The following is a 19,214-nucleotide window of genomic DNA, read 5'->3' on the forward strand; positions in this document are numbered from 1 at the left end:
TGCAAGTCACTGTACTAGGAGCCATGGAGAGGACACGCCATGATGAAGTAGTCTAATATAGAAACAAAAAGTACACTGATATCTTGAACAGGAGCTAGTATGTAAAAAATGTCATGTCCATGTTTCAGGAAATAAATGATATGAAAATTTAGAGGCTGTAGAAGCTGTTACTTCTGGCTAAACGATAAGGGGAAATTTTGTAAAAGAGATAACGTCTGAGCTTATCCTTGAAGAAGTGATAAGATTTTAGTAGACAGAGTTGGCAGAACCTAGCATAAACCTGAGGCAGGAAAACCCAAGTCTGTTCAGGGACTGTGAGGAAAGGTGCCTGAACTCGAATAATGACAGAAAGGCTTAGAAAAGCAGGTAGGATCCATTTAGGGAAAACTTTTGCAAACTAGGGTTTGAACCATATTCCAAATAAATAAACATTTTTGACTAATGCAGTGGCCAAGAGCTCAGACTTTGGCATCAGATAGATTCAAGGTCAAATCCTGATTCCACTTACTGTGTGTGATCCTGAGCAGGTCACTTACTTCTAAACAGCAGATTAATCATCTTTATCTCACAGGGCTGTCACCAGGATTACATGAAATTGAGATATGAAGCACTCAGTCATTCAGAAAACATTTGTTGATCCTCCACCAGGTATGTCCCAGACAATGAGCTTTGTACTGGCGATACAGAGATAAAAGCTGAATGAAGGCATGGAGCAATGGGAAAGATAAGTAAACAGAAAATTGCAATACAGTGTGAGCCCAGAGTCAGAGGCGCTGAGGAACTCAGATCAGGAAGCGGGTGGTAAGGAAAGCTGGCTAGAGGAGGCAGCCCCTGAGCCACCTAAGAGGAGCCTCTAAAGGTGGGTAGAAATAGAACTTATTTTCCAAGGTTTGCTTATCTTTATTACTCTTCCTGTTACACTGTAGTTTTCAAATCCAGAGAAACAGAGATGGTGTCGGGGAGAGTGCCTTGTTTCCCAGCTGATTCCATTTGCAATCACATTAGCAGTGGAAGAAGTAAGCAAGTCAAATCACTGAAACACATGTGGTAAAATGAAAGCCATTAAAGGGAAGTTGACCTAATATGAGGTAGCAAATCTGGGTTTTCATTTGCAGGAGACCGGTTGTGGACATGTCAGCCCACATTTATTTCCTTTTCTGAAATGGAGCCCCACTTTTTCTTTTTTTTCTTTTTCCTGAGAACCACATCTTTCTTGGCTCTTATTTATGTGTTCTGGTGACGTTGACTCCATTGCATTCTGGTTTCAGGGTTGGTTGTGATTTAGTCCTGGTTAATTAGACCCTTACACTGGCCTCAGTGACTGGGATGGGTGCCTCGGCCTATCAGAACCAGAGAGAGACAACCTGGGACTTCTGCTGAGCCTGTAAGTATGCTTTGGTTACTGGTTTGAACATGGGAAGTTGTAGACTAAGAGCTGCTGGGACTAGAAGCCTAAGACTGAAGGCAGCCAGCATGGAGGAGAGCAGGGATCCTCACAGTAGAATAGGAAGCCCATGAGGGCAAGAAGCTTGGCTTTATTTTTTAAAATCTTTTTTATTGATATATCACTCACATACATAAAAAATGCGCAAAACATATGTTTGAATAAAAAATTTTTACAAAGTTAATGTACGTACTTAATGGCCATAATTTTGAGTTTTTGAATTTTCTATAAATGGGAGTATATAGTATACATTTTTGCGTGCCTGGCTTCTGTCCCTCGAATTTATTGTAAAGGTGTTTGATGAACATACACATGCATTTCTAATGGATATATTCCTAAGAGTAGAATTGCTAGGTCATAGAGTGTAAACATGTTCAACTTTAGAAGATAATTACCAAATTATGTTCCAAAGTGATCGTACCAATTACTCTTCCACCCTGGATGTATCTGTTGCTCCACATTCTAAGCAACATTTAGTATTTTCTGTCTTTTAAGAGTGGATATGTAGTATGTCATGTTGTACATGAGGCTGAATACCTTTTCATATGGCCATTTGGAGATCCTTTTCTGAGAAGTGCCTATTCAAGTGTCTGGCCCATTTGTCTATTGAGTCACCTGTTTTTTCTGTTTTAATTTAATTTTTTTATCTCTGGCTACTACACTAATACCATACTATATTACATTTGTAGTTTTATAATGAACTTCGGTAACTGGTAGACTATATCCTCCTATCTTTCCTTCTTTCTATGAGTGTTTTGGCTATTCTTGGCCCTTTGCATTTCCATATACAGTTGACCCTTGAACAATGTGGGGGTTAGAGGAGTTGACCCCTGAGCAGTAAAAAAAAAATCCATCTATAATCTTTGACTCCTCCAAAAACTTAAGTATCCCCAGTTGTCCCTCAGTATCTGTATGGGATTGGTTCCAGGACCACCCCCCGACCCCGCCGCCCCAAAATACCCAAATCTGAGGATGCTCAAGTCCCCTATAGAAAATGATGTAGTTTGATGCATATAGTCAGTTCTCTGCGTCCATGGATTCCCAATCATGGATCAAAAACAGATATTTAGTGAAAAAAATTTGCATATAAGTGGACCCACACACAGTTCAAACCCGTGGTGTCCAAGGGTCAACTGTACATTTTAGAGTCCAGTTGCTATTTTCCACATATAAATCTGTTGGGACTTTCACTGGGATTGCACTGAACCTATAATTAAATTGAAGAGATTGACATTGAAACTTCTAATCCATATGGAATAATGCATAATCCTAGTGGAATAATGCACATATTTCCATTAGTTTATCTTTAATTTCTTTCAGTAAAATACTATAGTTTTCTGTATAGAGCAGTATTGCATTTTTAATTAGATTTATTCCTCTGCATTTGATATTTTTGTGCCATTGTAAATAGTAACAATTAAAATTTTTTTTGCTGATATGTAGAAAAGCAATTTAATTTTTATATATTGACCCTATATATTAGTTTGTTATTGCTGTATAACACATTTTCATAAACTTAAAAATCAAAATTATTATCTCAGAGTCCCATGAGTCAGTAGTCTGGATACAAGTTAGCTGGGTCATCTGCTCAGAGTCTCAGGAGGCTGAAATCAAGGTGTCAGTCAGGCCTATGATCTCATCTCAGGCAGTGGGTCTTTTTCCAAGCTCACTGATTATTGGTACAATTCAGTTCCTTGCAATTATAGGGCGGAGGTTTCCTTTTCATTCTGGCTGTCATCCAACAGCCACTCTTAGCTACTCAAGGCCACTGCAATTTCCTGTCATGGAGCCCTTTCTGGAACATGGCATTTTGTTTCTTTAAGACCAGCAGGAAACCTTCCTTTTGCTTCCAATATTCTGAGATCTAATATCTCTGACCTCTAAACTCTCTTTTAAAAGGGCTTACTTAGGCCTGGTGGGAGTGGCTCAGTGGTTGCATGTTGACCTATGAACCAGGAGGTCACAGTTCAATTTCCAGTCAGAGCACATGCCTGGGTCTCAGGCTTGATCCCCAGTGTGGGGCATGCAGGAGGCAGCCAATCAGTGACTCTCTGACATCATTGATGTTTCTATCTCTCTCTCCTTCTTTCTTCCTCTCTGAAATTAATAAAGATATTTTAAAAATAAAATAATAAAATAAAAAGGGCTTACCTGATTAGGTAGGGCCACTAGGATGATCTTCCTTTTGATTAACTCAGGTTCAACTGGTCTTATTTACATCTGCAAATTTCCTTCACCTTTGCCATATACCATAACCTAATCACGTGAGTGAAATCTCATATTCACAAGTCCTCTTAAGGGGAGAGAGGACTACATAGGGCATGTGCACCAGGGGACTGGAATTTTGGGAGGCAACTTAAAATTCAGAATTCTACCCACCACACCTTGTATCCAGCAACCCTACTGGTTGATTTCAGTCCACTAACTCATTCTCCACAGAATAGTCAAACGGATCTTTTAAAAACATCTTACGTTATCTACTTGCCCAAAGCCCTATCATAGCTTGTAATAAAGTTCAAACTCCAAAGTGACCTATAACTCCCTGACTTTGGCCTATTCTGTTTCATTTCATGCCAGTCACATTGGCCTTTTCTCTCCTTCCTCTGCTCAGCTACAACCTTCATGCCTCATTACTTCTTTCTGCTGGCTGTTTCCACTACCTGGGACTCTTCACTAGCACTATTTCCCTTCTGTGGCTAGCTCCTATTCATTTTTTGGTGTAAATGCTGCTTTCCTGGGGAAGAATTCTTTGTTCACCCTCATTAAATTACACTCATCTTTTTTTTCTTCTTTTTTCTCAATTCCTCCACAACTCCCCCCTCCCCCCCAGCTGTCAGCCTGTTCTCTGTCTATGGGTCTGCCTCTAAACCTGTATAATTTTGTTAACCAGTGTCACCCCAATAAATTCAATAAAAAAAGGAAAAAATAAAATTAAATTACACTCATCTTAACAAGTTCTCATAGCTTTTTTTTTTTTTAACCTTTCCATGACATGTATCCAATATGTTGTGGAACTATTCCTATAATTTGTTTAATATCTCTCTTCTGTATTCCTCCACTCCACCCCAGATTGTGAGTGCTATGAGAGCAATGAACTAAATCAGCATCCTGGACCCAGAAACATCTTTGGTAAATATTCATTGATGTCTGGATGTCTATTTGGAGAATAAGTGCAGGGAGTTAGGGACTATTGGTGTAGGAACATTTTTCCTACCTCTTCATTATAATAAGAGATTTAGAATCAGAATATATATTCCACCATTGAGAGGAATCATGAGTTTGACAAAAATTAACCTCATTTGGGGGCAAATAGTAAGTAACTGAGGGAGCCTCTAAAATACTAGAGCAAAATGCAAGCAGCTAGGCCAGGCAGTAAAGAATCAGAGAGAGCAATTTCCCTCTAGCTATCATTAACCAGAGAGATATGCTGACCACCTGCAATCGGAGCAGAGCATGCATCAGTGAGCCAGTTTAATCATCAAGACAAAGCCATTTATACAAGCTTTTTGTTTGCACACTTATTTGATATACGCTTGTTGTAGCCATCTGGGGTCGGGGGGTGGGAACTCTCAGGAGTTTGACTTTCAATTTGTAATAGACAAAAAAAATTTATATTTTGTAAATGTGTCCTGTATGCTCACTTTTCCATTCCTTTTGCTGTGCATACTGAACTGCAAAGTAAAGATAAACTTAGAAGAATGGAAATAGGCTTTTGTGTATTTATGAAGGAGGAATACATTAAAATAAACCATACAGCGTGGGGTCATGAATGGGAGGTGGGGGGGAATGGGGGAATAAGAACACATATGTAATACCTTAATCAATAAAGAAATTTAAAAAATAATAAAATAAACCATACATTTTCTTTTGAAGAGTAGCATTGTTTTATATTTTTTACAAATTCCTTTTTTTTAAAAAATATATTTTATTGATTTTTTACAGAGAGGAAGGAAGAGGGATAGAGAGTTAGAAACATCGATGAGAGAGAAACATCGATCAGCTGCCTCCTGCAGACCTCCCACTGGGGATGTGCCCGCAACCAAGTTATGTGCCCTTGACCGGAATCGAACCTGGGACCTTTTAGTCCGCAGGCTGACGCTCTATCCACTGAGCCAAACCAGTTTTGGCTACAAATTCCTTTAATAACTCCTTCTTCCCTCCCTCCCTCCCTCCCTCCCTCCCTCCCTCCCTCCCTCCTTCCTTCCCTCCCTCCCTACCCAAGGATATTTTTCAATTGATTTTTACAGAGAGTGGAAGAGAGAGGGAAAGACAGAGAGAAATATCGATGTGGGAGAAACACATTGATTGGTTGCCTCATGCATACCCCCAACCAGGGCTTGGCCCGGCCCCGGGCCCTGGAGGAGCCTGCAGCTGAGGTACATGCCCTTGATCTGGGACCCTTTAGTCTGCAGGTGGACACTCAATCCACTGAACCAAACTGGCTAGGGCTAAAGCATACATTTTTCTAAAAGACTGCCTTGCAACCAAATATGGGAACTGTCTCTTGAGTTTGTAAACTACTAAAGAGTCCTTAACATAATAAATTAATCTACATAGATTATTTCCAAAATTATTAAATACTTATTACCAAGCAAAATCTTCCCTACAATATTTTTTTTCTTATAAGTAATGAGAACCTTCATATTCCATACTTTAGAGAAAGCCTTATCTTTTCTTTGGAGGAGAGGGGGAATCTGATATATTTTTTAATTCAAATAACAAGTAATTCCACTTAACCTAATTCTTCATTTTTTTTGTTGCTGTAGCATTCCACAGGCTAGTGTGGGGACAAAGAGCATGGGACTGGAAGAACTTAAACATGGTGTCTGATTGGAAATAGGTTGTCACCACTAAAAGGTTGTCTGTCTCAGCCTTTTGATCTGCATTTCCTTGAGGCCTGTTCTGTTTTAAAAGTCTTTGATTTCTACAGTGTTTTTGTTCTGTTGAGTTTATTATTTTTATTTGATGTAGATCCTTAAAAGGTAGTAAATAAAATGATGGAAGGGAAAAAATGCTGTCCTAAAGTTAAAGTTAGATTTTTGGAAATAGGACTACTACGTTGAAATTAGATTCTGATTGAGAACTTGTTTTCATTGATGCTCAGGAATTCGTAGATGTAAAGAAAATAAGGGGAGAAAACACATAAATTTCACTTCCTGGTGAAATGGGAACCAAAATGACCAGACAGTGGCATGAGAATTAAATGGCCTTTCTAATGCATTTTGGTATTCAAGGAAAGTCCATTCTATAATTGCATTCCATTGTTATATTAATCCTTTACTTTGGATTATGTTTTGAAATTGTCCTGGTTTCATGATACTTAGTGTTTTGTTTTGTTTTTGGCCTCTGTTTATTTTGCTTGTAAAATATTTCCTCACTGTTTGATTTTTTTTCTATTTAAACATATTACATAGTGGTAGAAGAATTTGTTTTCCTGCTGCTTAGGGGGTTCTTTCTGAGTGATGGCTGATTTTGAGTCATGTACACAGTTGGTGTTGAAGTGGTTCTGAGGAAATCCCTTGAGAGGCCAGCTACGATTTCTGTTTCTCTGGAAATGTATGGTTTCTAAATTGCCCATAATTTTAAATAAGATTTCTCCTTTTCCTAGAAAAATTTTAAATGAAAAATTTCCTTAATAAATGTGTAACATTTTGTCCTTATGGTTCTACTTCATTGTAGAATTGTATGTTTTAAAAATAATTTCATATAGTTATTACTTAAAATACTTCAGTTGTAAAATAAGCCAAGAATATTATCTTTACACAAATCTAATAAATTAGTAGTAGCTTACAAAAATCTTGAGCCCTGTAACATATCAATGACAAGTTCTTTTCAAGACATTAGACTGCCTGGATACTCATGGTGCTTAGTGTTTAGAAGAAAGAAGTTTGTGTTTATAAGCAACAGTTTGTCTTTATCTTTCAGTCAATATTTTAACAAGTGTTTATTGAGCTCTCAACATGCACCAGGTATTGTTCCAGGGATTGGGGAGGGGGTAAAGTGGTAAACAAGAGATACAATTTTCTGCTCCCATGGAATTGCATTCCTGTGGGAGAGAGACAGACAATAACTAAGTAAAACATATGGGGGTTAGATGATAATAAAGGCTAAGGAGAAAAGAAAAGTGGAAAGCAGATAGGGCATGTTACCATGAGAAACATGGATGTCCTGAAATGTCTCACTGAGAAGGAAAAATCTGAAGGAGGTGAGGGAGTTAGTCATTTGGATATCTGGGGGAGGGAGGCATTCCAGGTAGAAGGAAGAGTAAGTACAAATGCTGTGACGCAGGGGCATGACTGGCATGTCCCAGGAACAGTGAGGAGCCCAATATAATTAAAGCTGAGTGAGAAATGCGGGCAATAGGAGAATATAAAGTTAGAGAGGTAAGACTGGAATGAGATCACCTAGGGCCTCGCAAGGACTTTATCTTTCACTATGAATGAGGCAAAGCCACTGGAGAGTGAGTTTTAAGTAGAGAAATTACATGATTTGACTTAAATTTTAGCAGGATCGAGCTGACTATTGTGTTGAGAGTAGACTGGTGGGGAACAAAGGCTAGGAGACTTTAGCAATAATTCAGGCAAGTACTACACAACTCCAAGAGTCATCAATCACCCTGCAGTTTCTGTGAATGGTGCTTTCTGTAAGGAGCAGTGGATAGCCCAATAGATGTAGTTAGGGGCCCTTCCTGCAAAGAAGGGTTGGACCAGGGTAGATACAATGTGAATGGTGAGAAGTGTTTAGTCTAGACATATCTGAAGGTAGAACTACTAGGATTTGCTGACACAATAGTTTTGGGATATGAAAGAGTCATTATGATATCAAGGTCATCTATTAAGTTTATGAATTATTAATATTCATTGTCCCAGATACCATTTACTAAGGGGAATAATTCATATTTATTTTTAATCCAACAAGCATTTGTTCAAAACCTACTATGTAGTATATTGTTCCAGATTCTCTAGGGATATTTTAAAAAGTACAATAGCAGCAACAACAGAAAACCCTTTCCTGGAAATACTTACAACTTAGTTTGTTAGACAAAGCCTCCATAGATAAGAACTAAATGAAACAGTAAAAGAACCAAATGCTGTGTAAAGCAATATAAGAAAAAATATGATAATGGGACTGATAAAATAGTATATCTACACTAATAAAAGAGCAACATGCTAATTGACTGTACCATCACGACACCCACCAGCCAATCAGGAGTGAGCATGCAAATTAACCTAACAAAGATGGAGGGTTAATTTGCATACACAGGTGCCACTCTGAACCTCTGGGCAGTGTGGGAAGGCAGAAAGGCAGCTCCGGGGGGAGCGAAAAGGTGGCTCTGGCTAGAGCAAAGGCGGTGCTGGCAGCCAGGGGAAGGAAGGCCCATTCTTGCACAAATCTTCGTGTATCAGGCCTCTAATATATATATATCCCTTTAGGGAAATGGACCAATGGTTGACTTCTGCTCCAGGAGGAAGTATATAAAGTCTTCATGTCTGAGGTAGAAATTACCTGTTTCATGTGCTCTTCCTTGCTGATGTCTTAGGTGCATTCCTCACAGTTTGGTTGAAAATACACAATATTACCTTGTCCCCTAATTCCTATTTGTTGTTTCTGACTTGTGACTTTTCATACCTTCTGACCACTTATAATACTGTGGACCTTTGGCTTATGAAGACTTTTGAGATCTTGTGGCTTCTCATGCCTCATTTCACCCACCTCATTCATAGTCATGTCTTGCCACTTCCTGTTCTGTGGTTTTCATTAACACTGCCTTCTTAATAATAATGAGATAATGAAGATTATAATAATGAGTTTGATATCTAACACTTTTTTGAGTACTAACTACGAGCTAGGCACTAAGCTATGCTATTTAAGTACACTTTAAATGTTATCTTCACAACACCTCTATGAAGTGGGTACTATCTTTATCCCCATAGAGAACTGAACTGTAGAGATCTCAACATGCCTGAGATTACCTAGCTAAAAAGTGGCAGAGCTAGAATGCAAACCCCGAACCCATGAATAGTATGTCCTTTTGTATCATATGCATAAGCATAATTGGGGAGGAGGGGGACTCAATCCAACAAAGTTCTCTAAACTCTGAAAGCCTCTATGTATAATAATTATGTTTCTTTTTTAAAAAAAAATATATTTTAATATTTTATTGATTTTTTTTACAGAGAGGAAGGGAGAGGGATAGAGAGTTAGAAACATCGATGAGAGAGAAACATCAATCAGCTGCCTCCTGCACACCCCCCACTAGAGATGTACCTGCAACCAAGGTACATGCCCTTGACTGGAACCGAACCTGGGGCCCTTCAGTCCACAGACCAATGGTCTATCCACTGAGCCAAACTGGTCAGGGCTAATTATGTTTCTAATGTTATGGATTTGTTATTTGTTAATTTTGCCTAGTTTGAATTGGAGATAACATTTGCAGTACAGTCCTATTTTTAAAGGTATTGATACTAGAGTTGATTTTGCATGGCCCTAGACACAGGTATACACACACAATATTCTCTCTCTCTCTCTCTCTCTCTCGCTCTCGCTGTCGCTCTCGCTCTCGCTCTCGCTCTCCAGACTAGAGAAGTAGCAGTTGAAGGTAGAAATGCCAATGGGGACTTCTAGCAGACCAAGATCAAAATTAAAAAGAGAGGAGAGAGAAGGAAGAAAACTAACAAGTATTTATTGAGCTTTTCTTGTTATCTGTTACTGTATTCATTTAATCCCAACAACTCTATTATTATCCTCATTTTACATGTGATAAAAATAAAGTGTGAAGAGATTATTAATCTTTTTTTTTCAATTTTTTTATTGATTTCAGAGAGGAAGGGAGAGAGATAGAGAGATAGAAACATCCATGATGAGAGAGAATCATTGATTGGCTGCCTCCTGCATGCCCCCTACTAGGGGGGATCAAGCTCACAACCTGGGCATGTGCCCTTGGCCAGAATTGAACCTAGGACCCTTTGGTCCGCAGGTCGACGCTCTATCCACTGAGTCAAACTGGCTAGGGCGAGATTATTACTCTTATTTGGCAGATGAAGAAACAAAGGATTAGAAAATGAGATCAAAATCACATTGCTAAAGTGTCATAGCTGAATTAAAATAAAACCAGGGTTGCCCTGACCAGTGTGGCTCAGTTGGTTGAGCGTCCACCTGTGCACTGAAGGGTCCCTGGTTTGATTCCCTGGCTCAATGTTTCTCTCTCTCTCTCAAATCAATTTAAAAAATATATTAAAAAGACAACAACCTAGGGTTAGTTAAATTCCAAAGCCTGTGGAATTAATTACTGTAGGTGGTAGAGAGACTCTAGAATAGCCCCCAAGATTCTCATCTTCTGGTGTTCACATCTTTGTGCAATTCCCCTCTCCTTAAGTGTAAGCAAACCTTGTGACTTGCTTCTAAACCAGAGAACATGGCAAAAATGATAGAATACCACTCTAATTTGCTAGCTGACTCACTGTAGAGAGTTTAGAAACACTCCTTATTAGTTTGATGAAGTAAGCAGCCATTTTGAGAAAACCTACATAGTAAGCAACTACAGGTGTCCCCTAGGAGCTGGGAGCACCCTCCAGCCAACAAGAAGCCAGGGCTGTCAGTCCTACAACCAGAAGGAAAGGATTTCTGCCAACAACCTGAGTAGTCCTGGAGACAGATTCTTCCTTAGTGTCCAGAGAAAACACAGCTTGATGGATGCTTTGCTTGCAGACCCTGAGCAGAAAGACCAAGCTAAGCTGTGCCTGGACTCCTAACTCACATAAACTGTAACACAATACAAATGTGTTATTTTAAACTGCTAAGTTTGTGGTGATTTGTACATAGCAATAGAAAACTAATGCACTGTACTACCTTGGTTTTCCCTATGTTTAGAGCACAGTAAATTCTTAGCAAATGGTTGTTATTATTATGATAAATCAAAATGGAAATTTAGAATAACAGTCAAAGAGAAATGGACAGAGAAATTTAAGAGTTAAATAATTGTTTCCAAAGTAATCAAGTAACTAATTTAGAAGACACAATCAGATGATGATATATGAAAAACTTGTATATTACCTACTCCCAACAACTATTGAGTATATTATTATCACATGAAATATTATGCTAAATATATGTTAATAATATGGTAACTAAATATTTTCTTCTTTTTAGGGTAATGATGATTTCTATCAGTTTTTCTTAATTTTCTGTTATCTGTGCTTTCTGGAAATGAATACTAATAATATATCTACACATATTTGTGATTTGACTTTTCTTTCTAATACTGAAATGATTCAAGGGATAACAAATGAACATATTAATTAATTTGAAATTGATGTTTAAATTAAATTACTTGTCCGTTAACAGTTTTTTGTTTTGTTTTTGATACACCTGATCATCAGCATTTACTTCTCTGTTTAGATTCATGATTATGATTCGTTCTTTGGAAAAGTAAAAGTTAATATCATGCTGGATTCCTGAAAGAACTAAGCACAGGATGTGCATTTTCTTCCTATGGTATATTATCTACAGCTGGATAATGAGTAAAGCAAACCAGTCTGTCTTGTTCTAGTGTTTACGAGATACCTCACGGCTATTATTTAAAGCAAGTGCCCACTAGCGCAACCTGGATTCTTTTTTGGAACAAGGTGGGGTATAAATGCAAATAGTTTTTGAAGGAGACTTGACTTGGGGTGGTGAATACACAATATAATACACAAATGATGTATTATAGAATTGTACACCTGAAACCTATATAATTTTTAAAATACATATGTTTTTTATTGATTTCAGAGAGGAAGGGAGAGGGAGAGAGAGAGACGGAGAAACATCAATGATGAGAATCATTGATCAGCTACCTCCTGCACTCCCTCTACTGGGCATCATATCCTGCCTGGGAATCAAACCATGACCTCCTGTGTCATGGGTCAGCACTCAACCACCAAGCCACACCAGTTGGGCAGAAATCTATATAATTTTATTAACCAATGTCACTCCAATAAATTCAATAAAAAGGAAAACAGTTTTTGAAAGGCCAACCCACCAGGTATGTGTTTTTTTAAATCCTCAACCGAGGATATGTGGATATGTTTTTATTTATTTTAGAGAGAGAGGAAGGGGGAGAGAGAGAGAAAAGACATCCCAGCTAGAGATTGAACCAGAAACTTAGGTATGTGCCCTGACCAGGAATGGAACCCATGACCTTTTGATGCATTGGATAATGCTCCAACCAATTGAGACACTGGCCAGGGATAAACTACCAGGTTTTAAGGCAGCATTTGAACGGTTGTTGGTTTTGTGATGCAGGTTCAAAATATAGGATCTTGCTAAATCCATTTCTTAGTATAATCTATGAATTAATTCTAGACTTAAAGTGAAATTATTTCCCTCTTTGGCCTTAGATGTAATTTGATTAATCTTTCCTTAATATTTTCATAATATAAACTCATCAGTTTTTTAAATGAGATCAGGGACTTAGATTTCTTTATTATTTTATAGTTAAATTTATTTCATATTGGGAATTGATATTCTCACTATCCTTATTACAAAATTGTGGCTAGGCCCTGGCTAGGTAGCTTAGTTGGTTTGAGCAATCTCCCGATAGCCAATGTTTCGGGTTTGATACTGGTTAGGGCACATATATGAACCAACCAATGAGTGCATAGATAAGTGGAACAACAATGGATGTTTCTTTCTCTCTCTCCTTCTTCCTCTCCCTCCCTCCCTTCCTCTCTCTCTAAAATCAATACATAAAAATTGTGGAGAATTGAATTTAGAAAAAAAAATAAAGATTACCTTTCAACGAATTTTGTTTCTTCCTTCTCTTATGTCCTTCCCTTCCCCCCAACTTTAGCTCTTTTGTGGGTAACATATTTCACAGTTATGTTTGCAGTTTTCAAAGTGACTTCTTAGAAGTGAAACTTGTATGAACTTTTTTTTTCAATTACCAACTATAAGAGTTACATTTTCACTTTTGATTTGTAAAAACATACTGTCTTATAAAGGCATGAAACGTTAATATTTTTAGACAAAGAAATAGCTTCAAAATTGAGAGAAATCTTCCTAAAATTAAGTACTCAAATGAATGAGGGCCCTTTTTTTCTCTTTTTAAAATTATTCAAAGACATTCCCTTTCTTGCAGATTGGCTTTTATTAGATTATGTCTAGCTGGTGTGGCTCAGTGGTTGAGTGTGGACCAGGACATCATGGTTCAATTCCAGGGCACACGCCCGGGTTTGCAGGCTCCATCCCCAGGGTGTGCGTGTGTGTGTGGGGTGGGGGCGGGGGGGGGGGGGGGAGTAGGCGTGCAGGAGGCAGCCAATCAGTGATTTTCTCACATACTTGATGTTTCTCTCTCTCTCCTGTCCTTTCTGAAGTCAATAAAAATATATTTAAAAAAAATTGAGCCCTGGCTGGTTTTGCTCAGTGGATAGAGCATTGGCCTGCGGACTGAAGGGTCCTGGTTGGATTCTGGTCAAGGACACGTGTCCAGGTTGAGGGCTGATTCCCAGTGTGGGGCATGCAGGAGGCAGCAGATCAATGATTCTCTCTCATCATTGATGTTTCTATCTCTCCCTCTCCCTTCCTCTCTGAAATCAATAAAAATGTATTTTTTAAAAAATATTGAAAGCCCTCTGAAACCAAGCTGAATTGGATTACTGTTAAAAATCACCATGAGGAGGTATGAATAATACACACACTTCAAGTGTCTCCGTCAAATAGCGGGAATAACTGATTTCAGTGCCAGAGAAGTGTGATAGGCGACTGGGAGGGAGGCCTGAACTAGAGGGAAAGGAAGACTCCGTGGGGGAACCCCCTCACCAGCCTCCCCCCCCCCCCCCCCCCGCCCCAGGCAGTTTTCAGGGTCCAGTGGGTGGTTGGGGAGGGCGTGACCTTTAACCTTTCCAAGGATATTTATTAGGAAACTCTGAACAGCGTTTACGTTGAGGGGGTGAGAGGAGGAATATTGTGGAAATATCTACTTTACTGGGTCCCGGGTGATTTCGGGACTTCTGGAGTCGGTGGGTGTGGGGAGTGGGCGAGGGCTCAGTCCCAGGGAGGCCGGCGGCACCTGGGTGCTCCTGAGAACAACTCCGGGTGGGGAGGGTCGTGGGAAAAACGAAGAGTTCAGCGTGGGTTTCTGTCTTCGCGTGCAGGACTATGCGAGAAGGTGCAGGGGAGCCGCGCGGGGGATTTCCCGCCCCGGGGTCCCCGGGCCGCGTCAGCGCCGTAGCCTCTCGGGAGGCAGCAAGCGCTCCCCCCCGGCCGGGCCGCGGCCCTCCCGCCCCGGCGGCGCCGCGCGGTGGATTGTGGGCTGGGGGCTGCGGCGGCCTCCGGCGCGGTCTCCCCCGACCTAGCCGGGCCGAGCGGGTCGGCGGGGAGCGGGGCAGCCAAGAGCCGGGAGCAGACGCGCTGAGGGTGGTGGTCGCGGCGAGGCGCGGCGGCGGCTCCTCTGGAGGCCGGGGATGTGGGAGAGGCGGTGGCAGCAGCGGCGGAGGCGGCGCTGCGGACCTAGGGGAAACTGCTGGCTGACAGGACACCCGGGAGAGACGTGAGGGAGCCGCCGCGGCCGCCTCTCACCCCCGAGCGGAGTTGGGCTCAGGAGGGCGGCCCTGTGCTCCCCTGGCTGACGGGCCAGCCGGCGCGGGGCAGCGGCGGGAAGCCGGGCTCGGGCCCGGCGGGGCTCCGGGCGGCGGCGGCCGCGGAGCAGCAGTCTCGGCGTGACGAGGGCTGGAGGCGGCGGCGATGCACTAGGCCGCGCTCGGGGCGGCTGCCCAGGACCGCAGGTAGGTGTCGGCCGGCCCCGCTCGGCCCCTGCGCTCGCAGCCCACCCTCCACCCGACCTCCTCTGTGGCAAGAGGGACCCAGACCCCACCCCCTCTGTCTCCTCCCCGGCTCCCAGCCGACTGAGTTTCGGTCTTGACTGACCAGCGCCGAAGCTCCCTTCTCCGTCCGGGATCCCGCCGGCAGCCGGGCTCACCTCCAACCCCAGCGGCGGCCTCCAACGCCGTTCTCCGGGATCCGGGCTCTGGAACTTCCACCACCTTCCTTAGATGCTGCCCCCAAACTTTCTTTGTACAGCCGGGCCCATAGCCCCCTCTTGATGCTACTGGAATAATTTAAATTAAAAAAAAAATCATTTTTCTTCCTGGAGAAGGCTAACCCAAAGGATAACTCAATGTTTTGCAGTTTGACAATTTAGCTCGCAGTATTTTGTTCAATAATTAATGTTCTTCAGTTCTGCTGCTTCCCATCGCTGCTTTGATGCAAAGGCAGGCCTTCCCCGCCGCTGACGAGGGAACATTTGACTGTCCATTATAATTGACCATTTGGCCTGTCCATGTGCTGAGTTCAGGATGGTATATTTAGAGTTTTGGCCCAGCCAGGTTGCGTTTTTTAAAAATTCCCCTTTAACCGGCTTCATTTATTATTATTATTATTATTATTATTATTATTATTATTTTAATTGAGGCTTTCCTTTCGAAGGGTTAAAATGTTTGGAGTGTTTTTTTAATTGACTCTATTTCTGATTTGTCAAACCCCCGGGCAATCTTCATAGTAAATGTTTACAAGGCAAGTGATGGTAGACTGAGAAGTGTGTTACTGTGAAAATTGAAGATTTTGATGGACATTCAGGTTGACTTTATGGAGAGTTCTAATTGGAAAAGTACTTGAGAGCCTTGATTATTTATTTCTAAGCATTTATGATAGAACAGAAAGAATAATGGGATTTGTGTGTTTGACTGTATTCATATTGTAGTTCGAGTCCCGATTTTGTGCCAGTAGGTATTACTTGATGGTTCATTGTGATCATCATTGTTCATAATAGGTTTGGGTAAAAAATATCAATATGTGCAAATTTGGGGTAGTTGGTAGATGTGGTTTTGGAGATTAGATGTTTGCAATTTAATGTGATTTGGCTATTTTTAAATTATGCTCTGGAAACTTCAGAATTATTACATTACCAGGACAGACTTTATAGTCTGAGGATAACTTTTAAAAGAAATGAAATATATTTGAATGTTTTTTTTATAAAGAATGTATACAACAAAACTATAAAGACTGTTCATGTTCCCTTGTTGTTGACCATGTTAATATATTTTGTATTGTTACTTTAGCATTTAGCTTTCTGAAATGTTTTTTATTGCTTTCAAATCATCCAAAGTTTACTAGGAAAAGATGATTAATTTGCATATATTGATTTTCTAGAAAAGTTAAAATTTATTTCTGAATAGGTATTACGTTTTTAATAATTTCAGAATTAAAATGAAATCTTATAACTCATGAAATGGCCAAATTTGCAGAATTTGTCCTTAATCACATTTTTTCTATCAATAAAAATTGACAAACTATTTTTTCCTGCTTTTAGCTTTTTACAAAGTTGTACAGCTATCATCGTAATCAATTCTAGAACATTTTATCACCCCAAAAAGAAAACTCATCATTAGCAGTTACTCCCCATTCTCCCCACCCCACCCCAGTCCTAAGCAACTACTGATATACTTTTCATCTTAATATTTGCCTCTATGGTTCATTCATACTAGTATAAATGGTATCAGTTCATAGCTTGAGAAGTTTTTGTTTTAAAATTCACATGGTTAAAATATTTGAGTCAGAATAAGCAACTGGTCACTGTTATTAAGCGATGCTTTAAACAACTGACATACTTTTTGGTTATATTCGGCATAGATTAATATACGTATGGAGAAAGAAAGAAGCATGAATGGTTTTAGTGATCGTAAGAGGTGGTCTGTCAGCTGGGAGTCAATAAGTAAAAGCTGAGAGAATATTTTTGTCAGTAAGTAAAACCTGAGAGTATTAGGATATTAAGGTAGGAAAAATACCTTAAAGGTCATCAGCTTATTTCCTGCTTGCTTCACAAACAGATGGCAAGAAATCTGAAGAGTGGAAGCTTGAATCTCTCGGATACATGGTTCAAGAACCACAATGTGGTCATGAAGGGCAAGAAATAGGAATTTGTAAGTTAGAATTGTTTAGGTTCTCTTGTATATGTATGCATTCATGCATGCATGTATGTACTGTATTTGACATTTTACTAGCAGAGGAGGGAGAGAACTGGACATTTTACTAGCAGAGGGAGGACTAATGTATACACATAGATGAAATCCATGTTACAAAATTCTCTAAAAATGCTTTACTCTAAAGAGGCAGGCATATATATTATTTATCTTCTTGAACTATTACCATCGTATTTTTAAAAATCCAAATTTAAAAACAAAATTATAATTAACAGGGCTGGTTGGAGGTCTCCTTTTTCAAAGATCCAGGGCCCTAACATCTAAATCTGGTTCTCAAGCAGGAGTGATTTTGCCTCCAAGGGACATTTGGCAGTGTCTGGAAACATTTTTTATTATCACAACTGAAGGTGGGGTGCTGTTGGCATCCAGCCAAGAAATGTTGATAAGCATCCTACATTGAACAGGACATATCTTACCTTACCCACACAACAAAGAATTATCTGACCCAAAATGTCAGTAGTATTGTTCTAAACTATGGTTTGCTTGATTCTGGTAAGGGCCTGAGCTGGTGGTAAAATACTCTGTGGACACTGATTGGTGGATCAAATTAACCTTTTAGGTTCTCAAGCAACTTTCTTTGTAGGGGGAGGCAGTTGAGAGAAAAGTAAAAGGAAATCTATGACTCAACACAGATATTCTTTTTTAAAAAAATTAAATCTTTATTATTGAAAGTATTACATATGTCCCCCATTTTCCTCCATTGACCCCTTCTAGCCCACTCCATCTCCTGCCCCATATTGTCTGTTATGCATATATGCATACAAGTTCTTTGGTTGATCTCTTCCCACCCACCTCCCCCACCCACCTGATCTCACCCACCCACCTCCACCTTCCCTCTGAGATTCCACAGTCTATTCCATGCTTCTACTAGTATGTCTCTGGATCTATTTTGTTCATTAGATTCCACATATAAGTGAGATCATGTGATATTTGTCTTTCTCTCAATGAAGGTATTCTTTAGTCTGTTTTGTTGTCTTCAAACCTGAAGGAAATTTTATTTATTTGTTGGATTTATTGGAGTGACATTGGTTAATAAAATTATATAGGTTTCAGGTGTACAATTCTATAATACATCACCTATATATTATACTGTGTATTCACCACCCCAAGTCAAATCTCCTTCCATCACCATTTATCCCCGCTATACCCTCTTCTACCTCCTCTGTGAAGAAAAAAAAGTTCCCCCTGGAAATGGCAGCCTTATTTTACTGTAAATTTGAACTATTATGTTTTGAATTGTTGGTTACTGGAGCATAAGTTTTTTTGAAATTGGAAATAAACATAGTATAGTAGTAGTTTGTTTATCTAGAAGTGATTTTTTTTTTTTCATGGTAGCATCAACTGCCAAAGAAAAGAGAAGTAGGCTGTTTTAAAATTAATGTCCAAAATGTTTCAAAGCTTATACATAAATCTCATCTTTTTTTCTTATAGGCCTCAGTTTTGGCTCTTTAATTTGTTTTTAACAGCTCAATTTGGCAGTGAAAGAAGAAAAGATTGACAGTTGGGATCACTTTTCCTGTGTATCTGCTTTATGACCTTAGGTGAATTATTCAATCTTTCTGAGCCTCAATTTTCTCATCTATAAATAGGAATAATGATAATTCCTGCATTATAAGGTTATTGTGAGAATTGAATGAGGTAATGAGTGTTAAGGTGCTATGTCAATTATAAAACACCTGTGTGTAAGAGTTAGTTACTATACCTGAAACTATTGTTATATCAATTATACCTCAATTTTAAAAAGTTAGTTAAGT

The 19,214-nt window shown here is 39.7% G+C and overlaps 1 protein-coding gene across 4 annotated transcripts in view; it reads left to right on the plus strand.

The window, feature by feature from the left end:
* Positions 1-15,065: 15,065 nt before the first annotated feature.
* The window catches only part of VPS54 (VPS54 subunit of GARP complex), a 126,627-nt gene continuing 122,478 nt past the window's right edge, over positions 15,066-19,214 (plus strand). For all 4 annotated transcript variants that reach the window (XM_080685996.1, XM_080685998.1, XM_080685997.1 and 1 more), the window contains exon 1: positions 15,066-15,207. The gene's annotated coding sequence lies outside the window, so the exon portion shown is untranslated. The remainder of the gene's footprint in view (positions 15,208-19,214) is intronic.

Source organism: Plecotus auritus (genome assembly GCF_963455305.1).
Source record: "Plecotus auritus genome assembly, chromosome: 8".
NCBI lineage: Eukaryota > Metazoa > Chordata > Mammalia > Chiroptera > Vespertilionidae > Plecotus > Plecotus auritus.